This window comes from Triturus cristatus, chromosome 8, assembly GCF_964204655.1.
Source record: "Triturus cristatus chromosome 8, aTriCri1.1, whole genome shotgun sequence".
In the NCBI taxonomy this organism is placed as follows: domain Eukaryota; kingdom Metazoa; phylum Chordata; class Amphibia; order Caudata; family Salamandridae; genus Triturus; species Triturus cristatus.
In genome coordinates, this window is record NC_140591.1 from 317,408,470 (window position 1) to 317,427,426 (window position 18,957).

General features: G+C 47.1%; 1 pseudogene; it reads left to right on the forward strand.

Moving 5' to 3' along the window:
• The first annotated feature begins 298 nt into the window (after window positions 1-298).
• Window positions 299-10,091, forward strand: LOC146802043 (uncharacterized; annotated as a pseudogene).
• The last annotated feature ends 8,866 nt before the right edge of the window (window positions 10,092-18,957 follow it).

The following is an 18,957-nucleotide window of genomic DNA, read 5'->3' on the forward strand; positions in this document are numbered from 1 at the left end:
CAGGTAATTGTTTGGTAGAGATCCCTTATGGTGCACATGGTATATTGCTGTATCACAAATTCACAATGTGCTGTAACAATCTTTACTTCTATTGCAGGCTCTACGGACCGTGCTACATTTAAGTTTGAAAGGGCAGGGCAGTGAACAGAAAAATCCAGGTAATTACAATCTACGTTTTGCCGGCGATGCCTCAGTACTATGTGACAGATTGCAATCATGAGCATAGGCATCAACTTTAGCCATGTTCCTTTATCTGCAGGCTTTGTGGCATAGCAGGCTAAACCCAGTTATCACAAATATGTTCAAGCACAAGGCGGTACCTTCTGCAGAGTGTGATGCTTCACCACAAAGGAAGAAATGTTGCCTTGTATTCAAGGAAGAGTGGATGAAAGAAATTGTGGAGGCTGAGACACAGACATCACGAAGCAAGGTTCACGTGCAACTTGGGGAACTACTTCAATACAGTCCAGACGTGGGCTTGATTTGCAAAGCATGTGCCGAAGCCAAGATTGTTGGGGACTTTTCTACAGGGAAGAAATGGGGTGATGGCTGGAAACAGGATTACCTGAAACGCCATCTAATTAGCAAAGTTCACGAGTCTGCCATGGTGATATTGAGAAACAGAAGTGCTGCTGCCAGGTTTGGTTTTGGAGTGCGGGCAATGCTGACGGAAACTGCCACTGACAAAGCAACAAGAATGGAAGTAGTTGAACGACAAAGATCCCTGCCTGAGGAGATAAAGATTCTCATCAACAATGTGTTGCTGGCAGTCAAGATGACTACTTCAATGTTATCTGTACAAGACATCCATGACCACCTAGCTTTGTATGTGAAGATACCAGACAGCTGGAGGAGCAAGAACTATGCCTTTGAGTTCCGTGAGGCCATCAATCGCGTGATACACTGTGAAGGTATGGCAGAATTTCATAACGCTTTGTATCACACATTGATAATTGATGAGAGCACAGATATTTCTGTTACTAAAATGCTCATCCTGTACTGCAAGTTCTGACCTGTAACCTCAACAGAGCACAAAACACTGTTTGGGGGCATCGTGAAGCTGACTAGTTGTAATGCTGAGGCGATCACTACTGCTGTGAAAGAATTCTACACTGCCAATGAACTGGACCTCATGAAAATGGTCATGTTCACATCCGATGGTGCGTCTGTGATGCTGGGTAAAAATAATGGTGTTGCTACTCGCCTTAAACAATCCATTCCCCATCTAGTTGAGCAGCATTGTGTCGCTCATCGAGAAGATTTGGGAGTTGATGATACCTGGAAGAGGGTTTCAATGATTAAAGAGATGGAGACATTATTGAGGACTGTCTACGCTGTGTTCTCCAGATCTCCTGCAAGGAAGTCCAAGCTGGATGAAATGGCATCGGTCACTGATTGTGAAGTGGTCTCTTTTCGACCATTGAATGAAGTCCGGTGGCTTTCAAGGCATTTTGCAGTTGGTGCACTAATTTGGAATTATGAGGCTGTTCTTAAGTACTTTGAGCATGAGAAACTTGAAGAGAATGATCCAGTTGCTAAATATTGTTACAAAAAGCTATCTGACTCAAACTGCCGTATTTCCCTTGCAGTACTTAATGACATTGTGAGTGAATTTGCATCTTTGTGGAAAAAAAAGTTCTTTGACTACTGTTGAAGCTGTACAGTATGCAAGAGCAAAGATTGGCCAAATTAAGGAACAGTATTTGGGGGACACTGTCTTTTGGAGCAGCAATGTAGGAGATATGATAGTGTTGTACAAGGAAAGGCAAGAGTTCTACAGTGGGCCTATTTTATCTTTTGTTTCCCTTCTTTGTGAGCACATGCAAAAAAGGTTCCCTGAAGATGAACTGAAAGAATCGGCAAGTTTTGAAATCCAGGCAATAGCAACACAATCACATTTTGATTTTGGGACTGATAATATACAAAGACTTGTTAAAAACTATAAAAATGTCTTGGTCCTGGGTGATTGTGAAACACCAGAAGATGTTGTTCGACAATACAGAGATTATAAATATGTGGTGGCAGAACATGTAAAGGGTGGGTTATTTACCACCTTTCAAGACATGGTGAATTTCACTGTACGCAATGCTGCTCAGTATAGTGTGGTGTCTCAGCTTGTTGATGTCTGCGCAACATTTCAAGCATCTAGTGCAGATTGTGAACGAGGATTCAGCCTCATGAATACTATCGAGAGTAAATTGAGGAATAGACTGGAGCAGAAGCATTTGGATATGCTGATGAGGACAAAGGCCTACCTCCTGAATGGGAAAGTTGACCTTGATAGAGTTTATCAGCACTGGATAAATGGCAAGGATCGCCGTGAGAAGCAACCCTGTCACCCATCTAGTGATGCCACTTGATATGTCTGAACAGCCCTCTCCCACAGTCCATGTTTGCCTGGATGTCAAAGTTTTACAAACTATCTCTGGCGGGATAGCCCAACATAGCTTTCACATCAAATTGTAAATATGTTATGTTATTTTGTAACTCATTGTGTATATGTGATATTGTATAGGCTCGCAACATTTACCCACCCAATGAACAGTGCTCCAGTTAAGAATATTTAGTAAAATCTAATGATGGTACCACCGTTGGAGTCTTGTGCTTTTCTAAACCTGAAGTGTACTTGCCTGTGTAACCAATTATGTCATGGCGTGTTTATCCAATTTGCAAACCGGCCTTAAGACCGTTAACGTGGTGCTGTATGTGTGTAAATGCACCATCTTTTCACTTTTAAGTAAACGCTTGGATTGACATTTGGCACTGCACATGCGCGCGGTCTGGTTCCTGGCGCACATAGCCATGGTTGCAGCGCACAGAGACCCTCCACTGCTGCACACAGAGGAAAAAAATTAGAGGGAACATTGGCTCCTGGCTGTTATCTTTGTATTTAGGGACTACTTTTTAGGTCTCGCTGAGCCAGTGCATGTGCTGCTCTGCGAGACATTTTGTGTGGGGGCTTTTAAAAGTCCTACCACAGGCTTTTGGCTGGCGCAGAGCGTGCGGTTACGCGCACAATGACGAGCAGAGGCGCCATATGGCTTTCCTCTCTCGTCATGGTTTGCGCACACCAATTGCCAGCCTGCGTGGTTTTTTTAATTTCCTTTTTGCGTGCGCGCGCGTGCGCTTACAACTCCCGCTTCTCCCCCTCCCCCACCACATATCGCGCGGCCAATGCTTGTTGTCTATAGCTTTGATGCGACGGCATTAGACTCGAACTAAATTATATATATTTTTTTGTGACCATGCACTAGTTCTCTTCTTTGGTTTATATTGCATTAGCAAATACCCGATTAGTTGCAACAAATGTATAAGAAACTGATTTACAAAGACATAGCAGTTGCCCTTAACAGCTGAAAGAAAGTATGTTTTGGTAGGGGGAGGTTGGGTGATTTGCTGAGTGCCAGTGTGTGCTTCCACAGAATATACTTTTGGTCTGGAGCATGTGACTACATGGGCACATGACAAGAAAAATGCATCTTCTTTCATAATTTCCGCAGTTCTTTTTTCTTGCGTGAATTAATTTGTCCACGGTAGAAAATGTCACGTTTCCTCTGCCAAAGTCACGCTTCTACCTTTCAGAGAGTTGATAGACTAGGGATAAATGTACTTGAACGCCAATGCTCCCCTTTGTCAAAATTACGGTATTGTTTCTTTTTAAGTCTGGCCCGACAGCGTAGTTCGCTGGAATAGCTGTTGTTTACTATTGTTTTACACATGCAGAGTGGGCTTTGGGTCCACGCCAAAGGAGTCGTATTTTCACCACATGGTATTGGCTCTGTGGCGTATCGTTCCACCTCCGAAGGGGTGCTTTTATTGCAATACACGAAGAATCTTACATCTAAAAATGTATTTGCGATTATCACATATTTAATTCAATCTCATACTTGTGTTTTATTTATAGAAGCAATGCTTTTCATTGCAGTGTCCTGTGTTAATGTTTTTAGTCTGGCTCGTTAGTCTGCCTATTTAATTGTCTCTGAAATTACTGTTCAGAAACTGCTGGGCAAGATTCTTGTAAACTAATAGTTAAACAATTCTAGCCAATGTTGTACTTTCGTTTGTGTGTTTCCCTCGGTCTTTTGAATGTGTAGACATATTTCTAGCTTAAACTGCTGTACCTTATCGAAACATGAATATTTCCTTGTCTCAGAAGACAAGGAAAGTCTGTGCTCTGGGACTCGCAATGTTCTCATCACAGGGTGTACCACCATTACCCTGTTATGCTGGTGTAGAAACGAGTAGCTCAAAACATTTACTTGAAAGAAATTTGCTAATTCTTGAAAGCAACGCACAGCCAAACAGACCACACGTCAAAGTGTCATTATGTTCTTTTATTCATTCTGGTTTCATTTGATAAGGGTAAAAATACTGTGTCTGCTTTCAGTCCATTATAAATAATTTATGATTCAAATTATGAAGGCTTAACACAGCTTTTTTAAATTGATCAAATGACAGAACAAATGGATGATTTTTGGAATGGAACTTGTTGACTGTGTGGGAGAGGTACTTTTAAGAATTAGCTTGTTTCTGTGAAGTACATGTTTTCTTGCATGATTTTATGCTCCCATTATTTCCCAGTATTGGTATTTTTCTATTGTGACATACACTGCCAGCCTCCAACTTCAAAGTGCTATGAGCAGAAATGCACCCCTTTATGTTTTTGTCCTATAAACATTTTATCTATAGAGTACAGTCCCATTATCTCATTGAGTGTTGCCAAAAAGCATAGTGTTATATGCTAAATTGTTTGTAGCACGCGATACTTAAAGCGTGCATTGACTTGTGGTGTTTTCTTTTGTATTCCTGCATCCTTCGTGCACAGCTCTGCGGTCTGCAAGTCAATGTTGCTGAACCAGCAGTTTGTAACGCCATTCAGCAACAGAGCTGTGGGTATGGAGTTCGCTGAAGGATGGGCTTCATAGAACTACTTGACTCATAATAAATAAACTTCTCTACAAAGACTTACGTGCCTCCTTGGATCATTCCTCCGTTTCATCATATAGTAACTCTTATATGGAGGACTTATGTGAGTGTGTTCTTCTGTGATGTCCTGAATAGTCTAATTGTGTAAGTTCTAGGGAGTTGCTGACTGTTAATTATGTATATGCTTGTGTACGCATTTGTATATGTGCAATTTGAAATGTCTGTACATGCGTAGGATGGTTTCTAGAGTGTGTGCTTGCATGTGTGACTACATGTACATGTGGTTTGGAAATAGCACACACAAATCTAGTCAGGCTCAAATTCTATGTCAAAGCGTTTGTACATTAAAGCCAGATTGTTTGCCTTCAACAATGCACATTATGAGAGTTGCTTGGACTTGTGATAGTTTCAGTGGTTCATGAACAGCTGTGTTAAGATCTATATTGTTTGCATTAAGAGGTATATTATGTACAACTGCTGATTACAAATTTTGCAGCCCTCCTTATGCACTGTGTCTGTGCATACACTAATTTATTACAGTCCATTCCATTCTTCTAGTTTATTTCGCATTATGTCAATGCATAAAAAATGTAAATACAAATTAAAACCTTACATCCAATAAAAAGATCTAAGACCATACATCATATAAAATCATTTCCATAACTTCATAATTTCTTAATTCCCAAATAATTTCAGTCCATTAAAATATCTGTGAAGATAAACGTCAACGCCCTGCCACCGCCCATAGGTAAGAGGCGAGAGTATAACACATAAGGGTCTGGGAGCTATTGGATAAAGTGCAGTGCAGGCAAACGCTGGACAAGATTATATTTCCGTAACATCAGAACAAAAAAAGGTTTCCTTTGGGGGTCCAGAAAAGGTGCAGAAAAATAGAATGTGTAACATTGTTTGAGCTGCTCTCCCATTACAAGGGAACAATGGTAAGTCATTCACCGAGTGTGTGTTAGCCAGGAAACCAAACATTACAGGAATATAATTCTGCCTAAATCTAATCAAGATATATCTATGCTGTAAGTTCCGTACAAAAGAAAGGTATGAATGTAATATATATTTTAGGGGGGTGGAGACTATATGCAATTATTGTAGTTTTTACTTTATTCTTTTCCCACGTATCATTTGCCGCTTTTTTTAGGTAAATCTTTGTAAATTTTTCCTTTGAGTACGAAGCACACCGCAATGGCGAGTAAAATAAGTCTTGGAGTCGAGATGTTCTCTGCATATTCTAACCAGGGGATCCTATGGACGTTGCCCAGTTTTAGGCAATTGCTCAGGATCGCCTGGTTTAGTTGTACACATTGTCTTTTCCACATGGAAAGCCATGATAACAGTTTGCTTCCTAAGAGCGCTCAGCTAACTTTCATTATCAAATGAGTCCTCAACCTCCTAAGACTACAACTGTTTTCTGACAGTAACTATGTCACTCCCTTCCTAATCTGTTGCACCCTTCAAATTTATCACCCCCATTTCACCCTGTTACCGCCCCTTTCAACTCTTTTGCCCCATTTAACTTTTGCCCTTCTGTATTCCATCTCATGCTCCATTCGGTTCGTTCCTCTCGTACGGTCAGCTCCATGATCTTTCTCTTTTGCCTCCACAATGCTTTTATGTTGCCCATCCATATTCAACACCACCACTTACCATATCATGCTCTTTCACCCCCACTCTAGTCTGCTGGCTCCCATCCAACTCTATTGCACCCCATCCAACTCCGCCACTCCCCTCCACTCTCTGCTCCTCCGCCTTTCGGGTACCTTCCCTTCCTCTCTTGAATCTTCCTCTGGCCCAGTACGATCTGTGGTTCCCTGTTTACAGCTACTCCATTTTGCATTGGACTCTTTAGCACCAGAGTATCTTTCAGAATGTAAATTCAAGACTACAGAACCAGCAAGACCAAAGGGAAATCAATATAACGACCGAATGCAAATCCAGAGAATAGACAGGAGGCTAGTGAAATCAAGGTAAGATTGGCCAAGTGTCAGTCACCTATCCAGGTCTAATTGACTTGCTGCTGATTTTAAATCCATCCAAATTCTACCTGCTGTTAGGTCCACCTCTTTCAGTAAATTTTTTTTTTTAAAACTGCCTGCATTTCCTTTTTGCCAGACACACAATTATTTTCACAGTGGCGACTCCTCTGCTAAGGCGGAGTTGCGTCGCCCCACTACTTTCTGCAGTGGAAATAAAGGAAAAATTAAATGATAATTGGTTATTTTCATTTTATGTTTTCCTGCTGCGGCATCTTGGTGGGGCTGTTCTGCTCTCAGAGTAGTGGGAGAGGAGTGGTGGGCCCTCTGTAAATGCGCAATGACTGATTGGCCTGCCCTTTCTGGCCAGCCAAAACGTTGTGCGTACTTTGCATGTTCATCAACCAGGCTGCCAGATGGAGAACGTGCCCCAGCACCCATTACCTGTCTGAGTACCAAACCACGGCACTCAGACCAATCACAACGCTGCATTGCAGTCTTGTGATTGGCTTAGGGGAGCCTGGACACCTGGGTGCTTCCTGTTCCAGAGCAGAGGGACGTCGACGAGGAGTTAAGTTATTTCTATTTTCCTTTACCTCCTCTCCTACCCCAGCCGCCCCAATCCGTACCAGCCGCCACTGTATTTTCAGCCATGTTCTTAAGCTGTTAAGAGTAGGATGATTTATTATTCTGCATGATGACACACTAACTCCTCTTTCGGATTAGTATTCCCCAGCATACGCCTACTGCAGTTTCCTTTTGTCATGGTTTGAGAATGTCTCACATGAACTGTAGAGGCGTGATACAGTGTTTCATAGGATTATGTTCATGTCGCAGTGGGTAGTTTTGGAGGAAGTGCTCTGCTCCACCAGCTCTTAAACTTGTGCATTTGGTTAGTCAGAGGTAGTTAGTGAAGTATTCTTTCTTACTGATGCAGTTAAAGTCAGTTTACATCTTTTACATTAGTTTTAGTTTCTATTTTAGCATAATTCTTAATGCTGGTTTTCACTTAACCTTATTATTATTAAAATGTACTAATAAAGGAGAAGATGAGAGGAATGCAGTGAGTAAGAGGCAAGGGCAATTGACACAAATTACCTGCTTTTTAGGTCTCGCCTACGCAGCATGCATGCGCTGCCCGCGCTGCTTAGGAAGAGACGTCTTGGAATTGATTTGTTTTTTCGGGCAAAAACGTGAATGCGTTGCATTGCTTTCAATGGCAACGTGTGCACGTTTGGCGATTCCCTTGCGGAAGCGAGCTTTGGCGACATATGTTTGTAATATTCTGGTGCCCCTGCTTGCTCCCGCAAGGGAAACGCTGTGTGTGTGTGTGTGTGTGTGTGTGCAAGCGCACCACTACGTCCCTGCGCCCATCCTTATCTTGTTTTTGTAGCCTTGCATTCTGCCGAGTCCCCCCGACCAAGTCACCCAAAGATGCTTACCAAATGAGCTCACACCATGCGTGCACGACTTTTGGCAAAGACTAACTGGTTTAGCAGTTTAAACGTCTTCAGAAGGGCATGAAGGCGTGAGAAGAAGGCATTTTCAAAGAGCCATATCCAAAGTTTTTGTTTCCATTCGAAAAAAAGTTTCTTGACAGGCAAATGCATGCTATCTCACTGTTTTCCATGCCGTTTGTGCTTCCTTCTCTCTCACACTCTCATCTCCGTATCTTCCACTTTGACACTCCTTTATCCCTAGACTCTCTCGCCGCTCTCCTGTCTCTGTTGTTCCCTGCTTCTCAGTCGGTTTCGTTCTCTAGGCTTCCTCTCCCTTTGCTGTCTCTATTGCTGTCCTGTCGCTCCCCTCTCACCAGCTCGCCGTCTTGGGTTACTCTGGGTTGCCTCCCCCGTCTGGCTCAGACTTCCAGCATTGCCTCCCCTCCCTCCAGACTCTGGCTCGTCTGCCCTCGTTTTCTTCCTCAGCCCCAATACTTGCTTCTTGCTACCCCACTATCTCCGCTTTGTATTCTGTTTTGCTATCCTGCTTTCCCCGATGTTCTCACAACTTTTTCTTCCACGGGCTACTGCTCTTGCTTCTTTATCCTTCCTTTCTCTCTCTCTCTCTCTCTCTCTCTCTCTCTCGTTTCTGGCTGTCGCTCTAAGTCAGAAAAGTAAAATGCCTCCTACTTTGAACCAAAGCAAGTGAGCCGATCCTCCCTAGAAACGCTCCCCTGTCTCTTCCATCCAAGCATCTATCCTTTCACCCTCCCATTCAACCTTTATCTTTCATTTCACCTTTACATTCTATCACCCATGAATTCTTTCATCCATCATTCAGTCTTTCATCATTCCTTCCATCCACTGGCTATTCCATCCGTTCACACATCTATCATCTACGCATTCATCCATCCAGCCACCCATCATTTGACGAACCCATTCATCAATAAAGCCTTTCATCCATCAATTGACATTTTGTTCATCATTACAGCCTCTCCGATTTCTATTCACTTTACCATCCATCCTCTATGATTTCCATTTACTTTGCCATCCATCTCAGATTAGCATTTACTCTGCCATCCACCCATACATTCACTAGACCCCCCCAACAGCACCCCGCCGTAGCATGACACCTGTAGCAGAAGCCAGCGCTCCATACCCCGCCCTAACAGAAAACCCCGCAACAGGTACCAGCACCACACCCAACAAGCATTGGCATAGCCAATAGTTCTCGCCTTTGGGACCTTATAAGTATTTACTTATGCAGCACAATATCCTTGGTGCAACAACATTAACTGTTGCTTGGCTAAACACTTATAAGGTCCTAAAGGCGAGACCTGTTGGCTATGCCAATGCTTGTTTTCTTTGCTGCTCGCACACAGGGAGGCTCGAACCCTGTTCTCCTGCTCCAAAGTCGGCAGAGTTGTATGTTGACCCACCTCCTGGCACCGTTTGTTTCACTTGCTACATTTCGTCTCAACCCAACCTCAGCCTGGCCGAATGGGGGCGCAAGGCCGTTGAGATCGCGGAGAACGAGATGCCGGGGCTGATAAAGATGAGCGAGATGTACTCGCAGTCCAAGCCTTTTAAGGGGGCCCGGATCGCAGGATGCCTCCACATGACCCTGCAGACTGCGGTTCTCATAGAGACCTTCGTGGCACTTGGTGCCGGGGTCCAGCTGCAACATTTTCTCCACTCAGGATCATGCTGCTGCAGCCATTGCAGCGTCGGTAAACTGTAATGCACAAATGATGAAATGACAACGGGCAGCTACTCCGTCTCCTTCCTCCAAGGTCACCAACTCCTCACTGAAGATGGTTCGTCACTTGCTGCCTTTTCACTCTGGACTGAATTACTCTAAACCCATCCTGCGCATGCGCTTGTCACCAGCTGCTGCTTCCTCTGTGCATATCTGCAGGCAGTGTTGTCTGGACACGAGACAACTCCGTGGTACAGACAGGGCTTTTTGTTACAGTGCCAATGTGTATTAAAAAAGAAAATGTAAAAATGTTTTTTCGTGCCTGGGGCAGTTTTGCAAGCATGCTAAGGGCTGCACTCTGATTTGCTGCTCAAAATGCAAGGATTTCTGAATTTGTCTACTGTGCTTTTCAACTTCACCCTGTGCCCTTACGCATGCCACTTGTACGTTTAATGTTCTAGTGGCAGGGTTTTTAGAAATGAACTGTTTCAAATAATACTGTGCTAGCTAATTGGTAAATTCTTAAGCTATACTGTACTCTACCGTGGATATAATATGGGGCTCATCTCGAGCACTGGAGTGTCAAGTACCAGCACTTAAAGCCATTCGGTTTCATCAAACCACTGCCGCTTGTTCCCCTCCCGCCCATAAAAGCACTTAATCTCTTGCGGCAAGTTCAGTAGTATTGAAAGTTACGAAAACTCATACTGGTGGAGAGATTTTTTACCATTCCACACAAAACAAAAGCGCTTCATGGTTCTTGCCAATAAAGTGGGCTCAGTATTGCTTATTGGTCCTTGCTACTGGCTTTAAATTGACACTTAATAAAACATTTTGACTTCTGTGCCTATTCCTTCCATGACCATAACCTTGAGCCTCCTTGAATTACTGTAAAATTGAGTTTTTATATATGCGATTGGGGAGGGAGACGTGATGCATGCACTAAAAGCTGAGAAATGTTTTACAAAATGAAGGTGTTACTTTGCGGGGAAAAAACTGACTTGTACGAAAGTAACTCAGTAAATGCCCCGATTACTTACCGGTAATCTTCATTACTTCCTCGCCACATGACTAACAAAGTGAGCTTCAGCTCCACACCAGAACCCTCCAAAGCAAAATAAGTCAGCCTCCCATGCCTCCCATCCCTCCCCAATATGGCCGACCCAGTACACCCATGACCTCTATAAGAGGCGGGCCGGCCCAACCCATCAGCCTGAAACTACCAAGCATAACCATGAAGCCGATAGCCAGACAGGGAGGGAGGGATGGGAACTCATGTGGCGAGGAAGACTATACTCGGAGTAATCGGGGCATTACCTCCTCGTTAGTCTTCCTCGCCACATGACTAACAAAGTGAGCACATACCAAAGCCAAGCGGCTTCATGGAAACTCACAAGAAACCAACAGACCAGAAAGGGACCCCTACGGAAGAGGGTAAACCCAACAGGCCAGACGAGCGGAAGAACCACCCAAGAGAGAGGCAACCACGAGCAGGAAGAACCAGCCTGGGACAGAAAGACAACGGGAGGCCCGAAAACCTGGACCCCCGAAACACAAAGCGCCGCCAAAAAAACGTGCCCCCACCAAGATCGAAGGAGGACAGACAAAGAACGGCACCAGACCGCACGGAGCCAAAAGCAACCGCAAACAGGACCCGAACAGAAAGCAGCAATCCGGTCCAAACACCCGCCCAAAGCGAGAGGGGAGCAAAACCCACACAGAGCACGAGCCACTGGAGCTCCAAGGAACAGAAGAAACAGAGGCGAACCACCCCCAAACCCAGGACCGGATGGGAAAAGACAACAAACCCACCAGGACCGGAGGCAATCAAGGGCAGCAGCCAAGGAACCAGAAGGAACCAACCCAGACCGGCAAGAGTTGCAAGAACGGACGGAGATGCAGAAAGGAAAACCGCACCCCACCCGAACAAAAAGGAAGGTCACCCAAACCCCACCAGCAAGGAGAGGCAGGTGAGACACGGACCACCTCCGCCCAAAGGATCCCCGGAAGGAAGAGCCTCCGCAGGAAATCGCAACAAAGGACCCCCCCCAACAAAAACACTGAAGCCCCAAACAGGAAGGCGAACACCCACCAGGGGACCTCCTGCACAAGAAAGCAGAACAAACCCAGAAGGAAGGGAAATGCAGAATGAACGAGCGAGACAGCCCAGTGCAGGGGATGAGCAAAACCACCCCCGCAACGTGCCACAAGCAACAAAGAGCCGCCGAGGCGAGAACCCAGGAGGCCAAACACACAAACACAGGGGCAAGGCCACAGGCAGCAACCCACCAAAAGGCGAGAAAGACAGAGGAGCAGGGCGGAATGAGCCCGAGAAAAGCCAACACCCACAGGGAACAAGCCCGAGCCGGCAGGACCCAGTGCTCCAAAACCAGGGCGCACAGGGAGCGCCAAACCGCGGCAGGACACGAAACCCCAGACCCGAGCGAGCAGGTGGCCACAGATGACCACGGACCACTGAGCAAAAAAAAACACCCAGATCCACCATCCGCAGGAGCAGAATCGGGAAGCACCAAGGCGAGCCCCACCAACAGGACAAAGAGCCCGCCCAGGTGCAAAGCCTCCATCCCGGATAAGAAGGCAGAAAACACCAGCACCGGGGATGCAAACTGGAAGAAAGCGACCGAGGCAAGCCTGCAAACCCCTCCGGAGAACAAGGCAGCGCACAAACCACCCAGGAGAGCAACAAGAAGCCCCCGCGGGGCAGGGGTGAAAACAAGCCAAGAAATGGCCAACAGAAAGACATATCACCCAATCCAGCGCAGACAGGGAACCCAGCACGCCCCACAGGCCGAAAAGGTCGCCAACACCCGGAAGGGGGAGACCAGAACACAAAGACCACCGGCCGCACCTGCAGACCGGGCGGGGAAGGGAGCCACCTGGGCAAGAGAAAGGACACCCACAGGAACAAGCGTAGCCGAGAAAAAGCCCCAGAACAACCAGACGGGGAGGACCCCCAATAGACAGACCGGGCAAACACCGGCCAACACCCAGGGTCAAGAAGCTCAAAACCCACCCAACGGAAGGACCACACCAGGGCAGACAAAGCAGTCACGACCAGCCGGGGGCCACCAGACGAAGGGGGATCGCCACCCAAGAGAGGAGACAACCACAGCCCGCGGGACAGGATCCACACAGTCAGGATTGCATGCAACCAGTGGCACGGGACACACGACTGGGCAAACCCGACACACTCGGGGCGACAACCAGGACAGAAACCGAACACTGTCACGCAAACACCCTAGGACAGAGAACTGGGCACAAACCCAATAGAAACTGAAGCATACTACCCAGCAAAAAAATACCACCAGGTAATACCAGACACAACGAGCGCTCGGGAGCGTGCGGGGGAATACACAGCGACCACAACTGGCAAGCAGACACCCACCAGAGACCTCGGAAAGAGGCTGGAGAAGCGAACACGCACCCCATGCACCAGCCGAGAACCGTGACAACACGACGAGGAGGGTGCAAGGGACGCTGGCCGAGCCACAGAGCAGGAGGAGGGGACACCACCGCCGTAGCCCAGGACAAGAAAAGCCAGACTCCAGGAGCAGAAGCCAAAGCTCACCCGGAGACTACAGAAGCAGCCCGAGAAGGAAGAACAGGAGCAAACAGAGGACCGCCGCAGGCGCCCACAGCCCCCGGAGTCCCCGAAGGCCACACCAACCAGGACAGACCCAGCACAACAGCGGAGAGCAGGCAGAGGACAGGGAGGACCGCCGGACCAAAACCGGAAGTGAAGGCCGGGCAGGGGAAAACACACACTCCACCAGGCCAAAAGCCCCAGAATGCGCGAACCACCAGCACCTATATGGAAAAACACAGTCCAACAAGAGGAACTGAGAACCACCCTACCGAGAAGAAAAGAGAGACCGAGCAAATACCCGGCAGGGCCCAAACAGCGCCAAGCAACGCACGCCACATGAGACCAGGTGCGCGCAGGGCGGAAGGCCGACGGCCCTACAGCGACAAGACCCACAATCAACACCCACAGACGAAGGAAAAGTATGAGACCGACGAACACAGGCCACCACAGCGGAAAGCAGAGAGAGAATGACCCACCACACGGGAAGATCAAGCGAAGCACACAGAGACACGGAACCGCGAGCGCCGGTACCCAGACTGGAACCCAGCCCACCAGCGACACGGGTGGCCAAAGCAGACTCCTAACAACAAAGGAGCGACGCCTCGAATCCCAAAAAGCGTGCAAACAACCACTCCCCACCAAGCAGAGCGCGAACCCGACCCGAAGGCACCGGAGCGTGCCACACGAGCACCAGGGAGAGTCAGTGACGTGCCCAGGAGCACAAGACCTCGAGCGTCCCCGCCGAGACCCAAACACGGCACCCCAGTACCGAGGACGACCCTACCAGCTGCAGGAACGAAAAGCCGGGAGGGAACAGCTCACCAGCGTAGCCCAAAAGTCTGGAGACGCCGGGGAATGAACCCGGGACCACAGACATGCAAAGCATTGGCCACCACCGAGCCACCTCCCCACGTCACCCAAAAAGCAAACAAGGAAAACCCTGACAAGCAAAACAAATCAAGGACAGCACCGGAACTCACGGCCGTAGGAGATAGAAAATGCAACTCCCCATGGCCTTCACATGTAGCACAAACAGACAGCGAACTCGACCCGAAGGCGATGGAGCGCCGCACATGAGCACTGTAAACACAGTACACAGACAGGCACAGGGAGATCAAGTGATGCGCACAAAATCATAGGACTTGGACGCGTGTAAACAATGGGAAGTGAACCATGAGAGGAAGAGTCTCAGACCTGAACCATCAGGCCACAGTGACTCAGAGGCACGAACCCCGGGATCCCGCACAGTGTAAGTCACTCCCCACACACCCGAACCGTTGGCGAATCACCAACAAAGAACAAAGCACACTCACCGGAGGAAGCTTCCCCGCCACCCAGCACAGCCACAACCCCGAAATGTAAACGCGGAGCAACAGCATACTACCACGGCAGCTGGAAACAAGGCGGTCCGGCCAGCCGGAACCGCAGAACCGGAACGGGAAGACGGGGGAAGACAGGCTCCTCCCCTCGGAACCAGCGAGGAACACACGCCGTCAATGTCCAACGGGGGAAGACAACAGGACGAAACAGCACGGCCACAACCCACGGAGGCCTCGGGAAGAGAAACGGGAGACCGGGACAAGAGGGCGCAAGTAACAAAACTCAATTACGAAGGGATCAGCCGATAACCCAGCTGCCAGTGAGCAAAAATTAGGCACCAAAGAGAATTTTAGGCATTGAACCTGTACCCTTTAGAGTACGAGTCTCAGACCTTAACCATTAGGCCACAGTGACTCTCCAAGCAACGCACTTCCTAAGAAAGAGGCGCTCGAGTCCCGGATTCAAACATGCTCACGCAGCGCACGATCAGACTCGATCCCCCAGCAGCCCGAAGAGGACAGAAGCCACAGGGAACGAGGAGTGAAACCCACGGGGCCTCAGACAGAGGAAACCCCGTACCTGAAAAGCAGTGGCAAGATCAGGGCGACCTGACGCGCATCACCCCCAGGCACAGGGAGAGTACGTGAAAGTATGCACACGACCACAGTAAATGAGGTAGAGCCAGACATAAAAATAATTCCCAACCATAGCAGAAGGAAATACTATCGCCCACACTGTAGCCCGGTTTGTAGGAAATTCTACCCCGAGACCGAGCACCCAGTGACACTGAAAGACCAGGGTCGAACACCTAATCCTCAGAGCAAGAGTCAAAAACCCTAACCACTAGGCCAGAATGACTCATTTCCCAACCAGAGAAGCAGAGAGAGCAGCCACCCGGGAAACGAAAGCACACCCCGCCAGCTGCCCCAAAGGAGACAGCAGGGCCCAAATCACAGAGCCCGCTAAAGCAGGGCATAAAGCCAAAAAAATGGAGGGGTGCAGGTAGCCCAAGAAGACTGCCCAGAGCCCGCTAGAGCAGAGCTGTGAAACCGGACAGAGCATGGGCTAGAAGGTGGGGGAACCCGAGTGTGAGCCCGCTGGAGCAGGACCTCCCCCCCAGGGCACCGGGACCCGCTGGAGCAGGACCTCAGCCCAACTTACCTGATCAGACGCTCTGGAGAATCTGCAGCGCAGAACAAAAAAAACAGGCTGATGGGTTGGGCCGGCCCGCCTCTTATAGAGGTCATGGGTGTACTGGGTCGGCCATATTGGGGAGGGATGGGAGGCATGGGAGGCTGACTTATTTTGCTTTGGAGGGTTCTGGTGTGGAGCTGAAGCTCACTTTGTTAGTCATGTGGCGAGGAAGACTAACGAGGAAGTAATGGATATTTGCCGGCAAAAAAAAAAAGGAATCTGACTGTTCTGAGCTGCCAGTCTATTTGATCCCCAATCGGATGACGATAGTAGTAGTATCCGTGTGTGCAACTTCACAAGTGCCGTGTAACTCCATTGGCCAAATATAAAGCACATACCATTAAATGTGTTTTGGCAACAAATGACTAAGCTGTGCACATTTTAATAAAGTGGTACCTTGGACCATAAGCGGTCGAATGGTTACACAGATCAGTGGCGGAGGTGACTGATGTGAAAGAGACCGTACAGTAATCCCGCAGCAGGTTGCTTATAGATAGGGCCACTATAATTATGCGGCAGGGGCTGACTACATTTTGTGGTATGATTGATTTATGTGGCAAGAAAAGGCAAATTATGCAGCATAATACAGCACACTGAGCACCGAGCTAGGGGTGCCTTTTCCCTTTTTTCTTCAGTTTTTTGCAATCCACGGTCCAGACGGAATTTTCCCCTTTTCATTGGGGGGACGCAAAAGTGAGACAGCTGCCGCTTCAAAATGGGTGCAGTAATGGGGACGTTTTCCTCCTTGCAAACGAAACAAAAAAGACCCTCAAAAGGTAAGTCTCTCTTTCTTCCAGAGCGTGTATGCTTAGAAAACAGTGTCCTTGAAAACCGAGTGGCGATGATAGCAGCCAGCTTTTTGATTATTCCAAGGAGGCGTAATTCTCTTTTTTACACATAGGGATAATTGATTTCTCTGACGTGTTTAGTAGAAAGGAGTAAAATTTGTGGGGTTGATAATAATGAGCATGGCATCAGATATCGTGACAGGTGTGTGTAGATGTTGCGTTGCCAAGTGTAAAAATGTGTACGCAGCACCCCATAACTCCAGGGGAGCAGCGCTGCCAGAGAAGACCGGTGTTGACACCAAGCTCAAGCAGTGCATGCAAAGTCGCTGCACAGCACAAGTGCCCCAGACCAGTGCATGGAGACACAACAGCCAGTCAGTTGTGGTGCTGTCGTGGTTTTCCCGGGCTTGTTTGTTTTAGTTTTCTGTGCTTCCACATTGTGCTGCTTGCTCGTCTTGCGTGGCTAGGCGGCAGAGGCTTTCTTGTGTCAGCATACAAAATGGGTTACCAAGTTGTTAGCAAAAGAATGTTACGGGACTGAGATTTGGAGATATTCTCATGGTAAGGAAATTTTGATAATAGAAAACGCATTTCTAGCATTGGCAATGTCCATACGTCAAAAAGGTGACACCTATTGGGTCTGCTATTGTTTATTTTATTTTAGCGGCAAATTGGTCACGTGTGAACGTAACCTCTACACACCACAAATGAAACTTGAAAATGCTCATAAATATTTAGTACGAGAATAATCTGAATGCTATGCGCTTTGCTCAGTCTGTAAATAATCCGCAAATCCGTTTTACTAGGTTTACTAAAATGTTCATAACATATTGCACAAAAGCACTGCTTTAAATTCTTATCCTTCAAATACGTGTGCCTTTGTGATTACAATTCGTTTTTTTTCTGTAGAAATATTTTTCGGTTTCCCACTGGTATTTATTAGGGAAAATAATACAGTAAATTCTAAAGAGACAGAACATGAATTCTTGATATTTCAAATTCCAGTCGCTTGCAGCTGATATAGAATTGCAGAAAATGATCGATATAAAAATATATTTTAATTCTGGATGTTTTATTAAATTGCTTAGTTAAGTTACTGTTCTTCATGCTTCTGCTCCAGTATGTTAAGCAATGCTCGGTCTGCAGTGCACCTCCCGATCTGAGGGTGTGTACGAAATCTTTGGATTACATGCTGCATTGCTAAACACTGCTAAGACTTCAAAGGCAAACATATAGATAAGACATTATCATTTACAACACCAATAGCTCTAATTCTTTCAAATGCGAGACCTATTGCATTGCAAATGCTTGTTTCAGTAGTGGGTTCCCCGTCCTGCGTCAACTCCGAGGAGTCGAGGTCTGTGCTGTTGTGCTCAGCGCCGTAGGAGGTCTGAGCTGAGACGCTGCTGGTGTTGTGCTTCTCTCGGTTTCTGGGTAGTGGGCCTCCAGGCGCTGAGACACCAACAGTCAGGTTCAGCGCAATGGTGTCTGTAGGAGACAGTGCTCAGGAGCGCGACCGGAGCCACCGGGCAAGTGTCCCCCTCGCGCTAATAGCTCAATGCCTTTTTGTACCACCTTTTTACTGTATTTGTCACACACATTTCCACCTGAAACATGGCAGTGCTCTAACAAACATGGCACGTGTGCCCTACGTCATTGGCAGCACAGTGATTCAAGTGAGAGGAGTTGAGTGCCAATGATTGGCGGACAATACAGTGACAGTTACGCACATTTATAATATTTCTATCTGCTCAGACAGTTAAAAAAAATATATTAACATAACTATTACCGCCCGGTGCGAAAGATATGTACGCTGACGGCTCTTTACAGAGTCAGAGCCCAAGCAATTTTATATGGAAAGTGATGCTTGTCGATGCTAGACAATAGACATGATGTATCAGGAAATTATACAGAAAAATGTACTAATAAAAGATATTCAAACAAAAAAAAAAAAAAACTATTACCGCCCGGAGCAGTTGGCAAAGGGACAAGCCACTGT